Below are 11,260 nucleotides of genomic sequence, written 5' to 3'. Positions count from 1 at the left end.
AGTGGGCCTTACTTCTGAATAAACAGGCATAGGATCAGGCTACAGAAGTGGAAACAGACAATGTGGAAATATGTGGCAACCTATTAAAAGCTTACTGCATGGCACTTCTAATTGCAAAGAGAGACATCTGTAGCCTCTAGCTACAGAGGAAGCCCAGTGGTACTATCATTATTCTCTGCAGCCACTTGCTGGCTCCTGCTCCACTCAGCAGAGGCCTCCAATGCATTTCTCCTTTAACACTGAGAAGTTTTTTCAGCCCAAAGTACCAGACCTTTCCCAGCCAAGATGATCGTGGAGAGAAAAAGAGTGATTAGCAGTGACATCATGGGTGGGTGTCCATCCCCTGAGCAACCTGGCCAAGGAGGATGAAGCCACACATTCTAGAGAAAGTGGGTGCCCCTGACCTATTGGAGTAAACTCAGTCTCAGTTATTTTCTTTTCAATAATGTTATTTATGACTGCATTATAAATGGGAGGGTTGGTAAAGACCCCTGTCTGAAATCCTGGAGAGCCCTAGTCAGTGTAGACAATACTGAGCTAGATGACCAATAATCTGACTCAGGACCCTGGGCAGGATATAAATTCAATAAATAAATAATATAATATTGAAGAACAAACAAACAAATTCAGCTTTCTATTAGGCCTGGGTCACTTGTGGTAGAAAGTAAAACAAGACATTTCCAAATTAATTCTGACATATTCAAACAGCAATCATGGCTAGGGTGCTATTCAAAGGTGTTTCCAGTCTGAAAATAGCACTATAAAACGGTCTAGAAGCCTTGCGTTTTCTAGCCATCTCTTGCCTTGAAATGAATTGAAGTGATCCAGCTTGCAATCAGAAACAAAATCCCTGGGGGGAGGAGGACACATTCACATAATAGCTTCCCCGAGCACAAACGTTCATCCACTACAGGGGCTGATGATGATCCAGTGACTAGAAAATGCAGTCATACCCCCTAGGCACATTAAGCTCAGATTGTCAATGCCCAATGCAGCAAAGAGTATGCCATGCTCAGAGGAGATGTCATGTGATTGGTTCACACAGCATTATAGGATAAGGTTGCACTTTACAAAACGATATCTATTGCTCAGGTAATTGAGGTTCCAAATGTGGAATCTCAAATACTTTTCCCAAGTGAAATCAAAACAATTATTTACCAACACTTGAAATTAAGTGCATTTCCCAACCTGAGCATTGTAAAGCTCAAATATTTTCTCAAATGTGAATTTCAACAGAAATGTGAGACTGGGTGGTGGGTGAATCACAGATATCAAGTAGAAGAATTGAGATTCTGCTGCTTAATGATCCTGAACTGGGCAAGTAGTGGGTCAAATTTTGATTTCAATATACAAACTGACTTTCAGCTCTATTTTGAAGTGAGGCCACATAACAGAGAGGGAGCATGTTCAATTATTGAATATGGCTGATGGGCAGGTAGAGAATTAAGATGGGTATGATTTTGTTCAACGTATGCTGATTGGACAGCAGCAGCCAACAGATACCACCATTTCTGAGCTGAACTATTTCTAGATCTTTAACCAACAGTCAATCGCTTCACAAATAAATTCCCCAAAGGGGTCAAACCAGGCATAATTCCTGCTTCTGCCTCTTCACTAACTACTGACTTTAGTTTTATGCATTCTTGGTGCTTGGTATGCCTGTGCCTGAAGGCAATGTTAATGGCTATCCCACCAGCTTTTACCTGGGTAATAGAATTAAACAAAAAGGAAGGAAAAGGGTCTCTGGGCCCACAATGATGCACAAAAGTACTTTTGCCATTTCCAGGTTAAGTCTACATTTCAAAGTGTCAGAAATAGTCATGCATCATATCAACCTTTGCCGCCCTGGGCTCCTGCTGGGAGGAAAGGCGGGATATAAATAAAATAATTAATAAACAAACTTCATGGAGGTATATTTATGAGTGGGGAAGTGTGAATGCTGCAGGGATAGATTAGTACTTAAACAGTGGAAAAGTTATAGTGTGGAAGCATCTAGAATACACTCTCTGGAGAGGAACATATAGTCCTACATAAAACTAATATTTCCTAGTGGCCTTTGTACTTTGCTTCTTTCCTGCCTATGATTTGTGTTGAAGGTGGCCTACTTTTTGTCTCTAGAAAGGTCAGGTTTCTAGAGCCTGCAACAAAATGTTACAGTTGGAGTTCTCCTGTTCAGGATTCCAGCCAACCGTGCCCTGCAGCAGGACACTCCATTCCACCTCCCCTCTGTGGTATTACAATTCCCACACACACACAATAATTAAATCAGTATTTAGTGCCCACAGAGAATATTCAGTCCTCAATGAACTACTTTTGGGGTCTCCCCTTTAGGTTTTTTCCTTAAAGAACTTTTGTATTTAGGAAAACTGGAGTTTCCTCCAGAAATGTCCCTCTTCTGAATGGATGGTGTTATTTTGACTACATAAGGAACCACACTTACAGACTGAAGATCTTCTATACTGATGATGAACTCAGATAGCATAAAAGCCCTTCACATTGCCTAAGCGTAGCTGTTCTATTAAAGACCCAAAAGCGAGGGCACTAGAATGGGTATTTTCACTTTGGTGAAAACAAATTAGGAAAAACAAGGAAAGGTTGTGCACAGCCAGACCCAGAAACCAAGCAGAGGAGTAGGGTCAATCACTCTCTTTAGTCAATGAATGAGAAATAATGAGATTTAGATGCATCTGAGAGAACTCAGGTTGCGCATGAGAAAAAAGGCTGTCACTATAGAAGCAGATCAGGCCATCAAACCCGTTGTCAAATAAATCGTCATCTCAGGCATAAATAAGCTAGAGATCAGGCAATACTCTGTAAGGTGGACTGATTGTGAGGCTGGCAATTCCAGGTGCTACACTGTACTGTCAAAAAAGCCACAAAGAATGTCTTCAGTCACACAAACAACAGCTGTTGCTCTATGCAAGCTGTGACTTTAATATGGGCTATCTTCAGGCTGTAGCCTCAAATCCCTCATCCATGTACTATAGTATCCTGATCCTAAACGTCATCACAGGTACATATCCCTGCAATGCCAGCATTAATACTGTACTCAGCTTTCTCTCCCGCTTCTCTTTTCCTTTTTTATTTAACATCCAGCCTGAAGAACAGTTCGGGAGTACTCAAAAGTTTGCTTACTACTTTTCAACATTTTAGTTGATCCTTGGAAAAGTTATGCTTTGTGATGTTATTCTGGTGTAGGACTAGTACACTTCACCTTCAGCGTAAGAACAGGTTCAGCAAGCCTAGAGTGTGGCTATACAAGATTGTCCATGGGACAATGTTTTTTTTTCAAATTAGAGCCCAGGCTGATGCAGGCAGGGAAAGGCTGCACTATTCAGGTTCTGTATCTTAAAAAATGTCTTTTCCCCCAGACATTTGATAGACTGAGATGATGTTTTGTTATTAGTATGCTGCCAAAGTTTCCTGTGCTATATGGAGATTGTTAATGTTGTTTTATTGTTTTGTTCTTATGATTTTTTTTAACAGTGTTGTAAGTCACTAGGAGACCTTCGGGTGGCAAGCGACTAACAAATCTAATAAATCATGATAATCATCTGGAGGAGGGGTTTATATATATGTTGATGTATTGGGTGGCAGAAAATCATTGCCACTCAGTGGTCCAATTGCAGAGCTGGCTCAAACAGTGCAATTCACTCTCTTGCAACCATCACTACAGCCTCACCTTATTACCTTATTTCAGTTTTTGCTATATTATAGGCACATAGGACATAGAAAGCTGCCTTATACCATTGGTTCATCTACCTCAGTATTGCCTACACTGACTGGCAATGGTTCTCCAGAGTTTCAGATAGGAGTCTTTCCCAACCACATGTGGAGATACAGGGATATACCTTAGGACAGCCTTTCCCAACTGGTGTGCCTCCAGATGTTGTTGGACCACAACTCCCATCAGCCTCAGCCAGCATTGCCAATGGCTGAGGCTGATGGGAGTTGTGGTCCAACAACATCTGGAGGCACACCAGTTGGGAAAGGCTGCCTTAGGACCTTCTTCATGCAGAGCAGATGATTTGCCACTGATCTCGGACCCTTCTCCAAAATGTTCAAAATCGGAAATGTGATTATACTAAATGGGGGGTCTTATGTCTAAGAATAAGTGACTGGTTTGGATGATGTTTGGTTATGAGTTCAGAAATCCAGAAGAATTCAAAACTCATACAATGTTACATTACTGTATAGCTAAATCAAGATCTCCTAGCCTGGCAAACGCAGGATCCTGATTTATTTTATGAGCCATGATTGATTAACCTCTGAAACATTATCATCATCATCATCATCATCCAAAGCAGTTTGTCTGTTTATGCATTATCTGATTATGCTAACATATCTTCCACACTCATACACTATTTGCTGACAGCTCTTATTTTCATATATTACCATAGGTGATAAGGGTCACCATCTTGACTAGTACTCTTTAGCATAAATTCATGTTGAGGTATATATGAGCACACCAGCTGACTACTGGCTAACATCTGAGGTTAAATTCAAAGAAAAAATAGCCCTGTGAAACAAACAAACAAACAGAAAGGCCAAGCTGAAAAAATGGAAATGGACTGCCTTCAAGTTGATCTCGACTTATGGCGATCCTATAAACAGGGTTTTCATGGTAAGTGGTATTCAGAGATGGTTTACCATTGCCTTCCTCAGAGGCTGAGAGGCAGTGACTGGCCCAAGGTCACCCAGTGAGCTTCATGTGTGAGGATTCGAACCCTGGTCTCCCAGGTCATAGTCCAACACTCTAACCACTACACCACACTGGTTCTCAAAGGCCAAGCCATAATAGCAGCAGAGGACAGTTACAAAGGCCATGCACTGTGTTCAGGTTCCAGATAGACTCAGGGTGGATTTGTATGTTAACAGCAGCCATTAGAAAGGCTTCTGTGTGACAGTGGTGGCTCTGTACAGTGGCAACAGTGTGAGAAAGCTGCACATTATGCAGATCACTGGCTACATTACTGCAAAGAGTCTCCACACCAATGCAAACCATTGCAAGGAATATATGGCACAGGCACAGAGACTCTCCATACAACTGGAATGATTCATGTGGTGAAAAACCATGCATATTATGGCTCCTTTACGAAGCCAGCTATAACAAACAAGTCAGTGTGCTTTAGCCAGGGACAAAAATTAAGATTTAAAAATAGAATAAAATAAAGGTAACATTTAAAATTTCAAGCCTAGTCTTCACCACTCCTGGATGGATTACTGTAACCCTCGAAATTTCAGCCTCCGCACTCTAGGCTATTTTTCTCCTCTCATGCCATAATCTGCATTTGTTAGAGCTGAAATTGGTTTTCACATAAATTTGAAAAACCTTTAGATTTGACTCCCGGGCTATTTGAAATCTGTTATTAAAACCACTCCCTGTAGCTGAAATCCAAACATTCAAGTATTCACACATACACCTGAAATATATTCCACCTCCCATATTAAAAAAGTTCATTCACATAGAAGAACTCCAATACTGAAAATGTGAAGTTTAGACTCTGACGTTCTAGTTTATATATGAAAATTTGAAATTGAATATTTCTGTTATTTATCTCTAATCTAAATTTCTATAAATGTCCAAAGTTTATTTTATCAACTTTGATTCATCTAAGTGTGTTCACAAATACATCTCTGCTTTAGTTTTTAAAGTGACTTTGCTGCAACAGACTGGCCCAGCTACTCTTCCAGAACTTGTGTTCATATACCAGAAAAGAGATATCCTTGGGTTTGGTCTATTCTTATTCAGCATGAAAGCTACTGTAGATAATTGGGTTCCCCTGTTTCTGGAGCTTGGTAAAGTGTTAAAAAGGCTCAAAGCAAAAGCTGAGTGGTAGTAGCCCTTTCATTCTGTTGCTATTTTATAAATTTCCATACCTCAAACTCATATAAAGTATATCCATGAAATGGAAATGGACTGCCTTCAAGCCGATCCCGACTTATGGTGACCCTATGAATAGCATTTTCATGGTAAGCAGTATTCAGAGGTGGTTTACCATTGCCTTCCTCTGAGGCTGAGAGGCAGTGACTGGCCCAAGGTCACCTGTGAGCTTATCTACTCAGTGCACAAAATCTCAATTTAGTCCACCACTCTTGGGTCTTTTTGGATGCTTTACCTGCGGCAATGTACATCACATACAGCAGCTCTACTTCCTTACACTCCACAGAAATTCTTAGGAGAAAGCTGGAGAGAGGAACTAAAAGGCACCATGACGGTGACAGTCTTGATGAAGAGCTAGATGGTATATATTTTTTAAAAATGCAAAAAGCAGCCACAGGGAGGGGTTTTATAATAACTGAGATGGCAGGAAGTAGGGAGTTTGATCCCCTCCTTCCCTGCTGCAGACCTGATGAACATCACTCCTCTGAAGCTGCTATTTGCACTGGGAGAAAATCCCCACTGGTACCAATTTCTGCTTTCAAAAGTCAATGCTTCTGGCACACACACATGTGCAGATGCACATGAATGCACACACACAAACCTGTAACCCCTCTGGATTTATTCTAGGCCCGATTGATCACCCTCTGTTTCAGAACATTAGCTACTATACACCCAAAACTTACAGGATGCTACTGAAGTCAGTGGCAAACCTCCCAGTATTTTCATGATGTGCGTACTACTTTAGAGCATGTACTATGGATTTCATTTCCATCTAAGTGAGCAGCTAACCCTTCCTTGAAAACTGGGACTAATTTCTACCCAGCAATTCCAAAGAAGACACCAAGGAACCTTACATTCCATGCAGAGTTTGAATTGTACCATTTGTGGATACTTCATAAACTTGCATGCTCTGTATAGTTTGTATCAATTTCTGCCAATTAGAGATGGGGATCAGGCAGATTGAAGAATTTGGAAAAAATGACGAAAAACAAAGATGCATGGAGGAAGGATAGTAAGTGAGTGGGGGAGGTGACAGGCAGGGCCTCTGTATGTCCCTGAAGGTCTTTCTCCCTTCAAACTTGTGAAAACTTTCTCAGAACCCCTTTAGTTTCTTAGGCTGGCTTCACATTTTAAAATATTTTATGTGCAACCATGAGGACTAGACACTTATTCTATCTTAAAATGAAGATCATCTTTTTTAGACAGCCAAATTATTTGCCAAATTTAATGTTCGGCATGAAATATGCAAATTATTGCACATTAATGTCCTGGATTATTAGTACCCAATACACCTTGTTAGCCACCTCCTAGTCTAAAGGACCAAAGTACAAATTTTCGTTCACCTACATCAGCATGATATCATTTTAATGCTATTGTCTTTAATTCACTATAGAGAAGGATGGTCTCAGTCAACAGCTATTTTACTGATTCTAAAGAGATGATAGTTGGGGCTTAAATGAGAAGAGAACCTGGTATGACTAGAGCAGCCTTTCCCAACCAGTGTGCCTCCAGATGTTGTTGGACCACAATTCCCATCTTTCCTGACCATTGGCAATGCTGGCTGAGGCTCAGGGCTGTGGAGTCGGAGTCGGAAGCAATTTTGGGTGGAGTCGGAGTCGGTAGAAATGTACCGACTCCGACTTCAAAATAAATTTTGATTGACAATTTTTTTAAAATATAAATTCAAAATTTCAAAGAAGCTTCCCATGAAGTCAGCTGTAGTTGAGCATTTCACCATAACTCAAGATGGAAAACATTTTGTGTGTCAGTGTATGACACAGGACCCAGATGAAGACAAATGCTGTGATGCCAAGATCAGTGCATATTCAGGCAGCGATAAAAATGCTCCTATGAGAGCTTCCAATTTAAAAAGACATTCAAAGCCCTTTCCAAGGCTGTGGAGTTGGAAGCAATTTTGGGTGGAGTCGGACAGTAGAAAAATAAAGGAGTCGAAGGTTTGGCGTACCGACTCCACAGCCCTGCTAAGGCTGATGGGAGTTGTGGTCCAACAACACCTGGAGGCACACTGGTTGGGAAAGGGTGATAGAGACAAATGAATCAAAATAAGACAGACAGAAAAGACCAATAGATTTCCACTTCTATAAAGCTGAAATGTGGGAGAGACCAATGGGTTTGCAGATAAATTATGAATGAGTGAAAAATGTTGCCCATGAGGTTAATAATGCATACCTTCCAACAGTATTGTATGAAAATTACTCAAAAGTGCAGGGGCATTATTTGCAAGATGAAGAAATGGAACAGAAAATGCAAATAAGCCAGAATTTGAGCAAAACTCTATTTTTAAAAACAATTTTTAAATCAGCTCCTATCTTTCTTCCACTAAATAACCTGAGAGGTAATGAAGTTGTTTCCCTTCAGTGAAGGAAGAATGATTTTCCAACTAATGCCCTATAGACATGACTTAATTCCCTCCTGGAAAGCAAAAGGCACTATTTGCATTTTTCTCTTCTTTGACTAAAAGTACAATCCTGGATGGGGCTGCCTACTCAGAAGGAAGTCCCGCTGAATGTAATGGGGCTTACTTCCATGTAGGATTGCAGATTCAATGAACTTGCACTGAGATGAACAAGTGGACGATTTCTCCTATTGGTTTGGGAATCAGCAGAGCTCACTTTGATCGAGGCTACTGAAGGGGTGTGAGACATGGCTGGTGTATGGAAGCCTGATTCTGAAGCAGAATCATAAACGAAAGCCTAATGAGCAGTTTGCAGTACCAATTTCCAGGATCAGACACAGACTTCTAAAACCCTGTCTTATCACACTTCCCATGCTTGCACACTGTATTTGGGATAGGGCAATTCTGTGAAAAATTACCATTATTGCCAAATTCTTGTCATTGGAATGAATGAAGAAATTCTGGGTAAAGGCTCCATCCTGATATGGCATAAATCAAACATACACAGCCAACAGCAGCAGGACAAGCACCTTGATATTAAGCTGTCACTTTTTACTTTTCTCTTGTTTACATGTGATGGGGTGCCATATGATCCTTTGTTATTGAGTGGAGGCAACGTGTTGTTTGTGTTGTCAGTTTTAATGATTCCAGGGAAACCATAGTCTGATCTTAGAAAATTGTTTAGTATAGAAAAAGGCTCAGTAACAGAGGCTTGCATCCAAAAGTAGTGCTAAGTCTCTCGTTCCATTAGTGTAAAGATTTGCACTTGCACAATGAAACTTCCTCCCACTGCGTGCTCCCTAAACCTGTTCTGGGTTTTCCCCCAACCCTCCAGAGCAGATGTGGGGAGGGTGCAGGGCATGCACTGGGGGAAGAGAGTTCTGTTGCGCAAGTGTAATTCCTTGCAGCAGCAGAACAAGGGCATCGGATACCATCCAGAGTGTGTTCCCATCACAAAGGAGCACAAAGCTCCTTAGGTATGCCTGTCTTTAGGGACACAAATGATTGCATATTACATCATAAGAACATAAGAACATAAGAAGAGCCTGCTGAATCAGGCCAGTGGCCCATCTAGTCCAGCATCCTGTTCTCACAGTGGCCAACCAGGTGCCTGGGGGAAGCCCGCAAGCAGGACCCGAGTGCAAGAACACTCTCCCCTCCTGAGGCTTCCGGCAACTGGTTTTCAGAACCATGCTGCCTCTGACTAGGGTGGCACAGCACACCCATCACGGCTAGTAGCCATTGATAGCCCTGTCCTCCATGAATTTGTCTAATCTTCTTTTAAAGCCGTCCAAGCTGGTGGCCATTACTGCACCTTGTGGGAGCAAATTCCATAGTTTAACTATGCACTGAGTAAAGAAGTACTTCCTTTTGTCTGTCCTGAATCTTCCAACATTCAGCTTCTTTGAATGTCCACGAGTTCTAGTATTATGAGAGAGGGAGAAGAACTTTTCTCTATCCACTTTCTCAATGCCATGCATAATTTTATATACTTCTATCATGTCTCCTCTGACCCGCCTTTTCTCTAAACTAAAAAGCCCCAAATGCTGCAACCTTTCCTCGTAAGGGAGTCGCTCCATCCCCTTGATCATTCTGGTTGCCCTCTTCTGAACCTTTTCCAACTCTAAAATATCCTTTTTGAGATGAGGCGACCAGAACTGTACACAGTATTCCAAATGCGGCCGCACCATAGATTTATACAACGGCATTATGATATCGGCTCTTTTATTTTCAGTACCTTTCCTAATTATCCCTAGCATGGAATTTGCCTTTTTCACAGCTGCCGCACACTGGGTCGACATTTTCATCGTGCTGTCCACTACAACCCCGAGGTCTCTCTCCTGGTCGGTCACCGCCAGTTCAGACCCCATGAGCGTATATGTGAAATTAAGATGTTTTGCTCCAATATGCATAATTTTACACTTGTTTATATTGAATTGCATTTGCCATTTTTCCGCCCATTCACTCAGTTTGGAGAGATCTTTTTGGAGCTCTTCCCAATCCCTTTTTGTTTTAACAACCCTGAACAATTTAGTGTCGTCAGCAAACTTGGCCACTTCACTGCTCACTCCTAATTCTAGGTCATTAATGAACAAGTTGAAAAATACAGGTCCCAATACCGATCCTTGAGGGACTCCACTTTCTACAGCCCTCCATTGGGAGAACTGTCCGTTTATTCCTACTCTCTGCTTTCTGCTTCTTAACCAATTCCTTATCCACAAGAGGACCTCTCCTCTTATTCCATGACTGCTAAGCTTCCTCAGAAGTCTTTGGTGAGGTACCTTGTCAAACGCTTTTTGAAAGTCTAAGTACACTATGTCCACTGGATCACCTCTATCTATATGCTTGTTGACACTCTCAAAGAATTCTAATAGGTTACTGAGACAGGACTTTCCCTTGCAGAAGCCATGCTGGCTCTGCTTCAGCAAGGCTTGTTCTAAACCATGCTCCGACTGTTATGCTGTTCTCAGCATAATTGCTATTGCCCCATTCTTCCACCAAGGAAGAAAGCAGGCTTCAAAAATGTCTCTCTGACACTTGTTCTCACATACACACATTTCCTCAACCCTAATGCAACTTGTCTTTCATGCTCTGAATTACTCTGCCCCCTTCACATTCCACAGAACATCAGCAAGTAGACAGCCTGTCTTTGACTAAAATTCACATGTACACACAAGCACACACCCCTCAGCCTCGCACCAACCTGTTCCTGTATTATTAATAAACTGCAGCTGAACTTCTCAGAATCTCCCTTGATACCAGAGTTCCTCCCTGGCTGAGTTTATTATGACTAGGTTTCATTCACTTCAGAGCTCCCAGCTTCCCAAGTCATCCTCACCTCCCTATGACATCTATCCCAGTGTCAGCAGATGCCTAACAGATTCTGTGACTTGCTTTGTGTACTGGGCCTTCTCCTGGGTTTGGACTGAAGACTGCATAATATTGAAGTCTATGGTTTC

The sequence above is a fragment of the Rhineura floridana genome, chromosome 4 (genome assembly GCF_030035675.1).
Source record: "Rhineura floridana isolate rRhiFlo1 chromosome 4, rRhiFlo1.hap2, whole genome shotgun sequence".
Taxonomy (NCBI): Eukaryota; Metazoa; Chordata; class Lepidosauria; order Squamata; family Rhineuridae; genus Rhineura; species Rhineura floridana.
Note: the sequence above shows the minus strand (reverse complement) of the source record.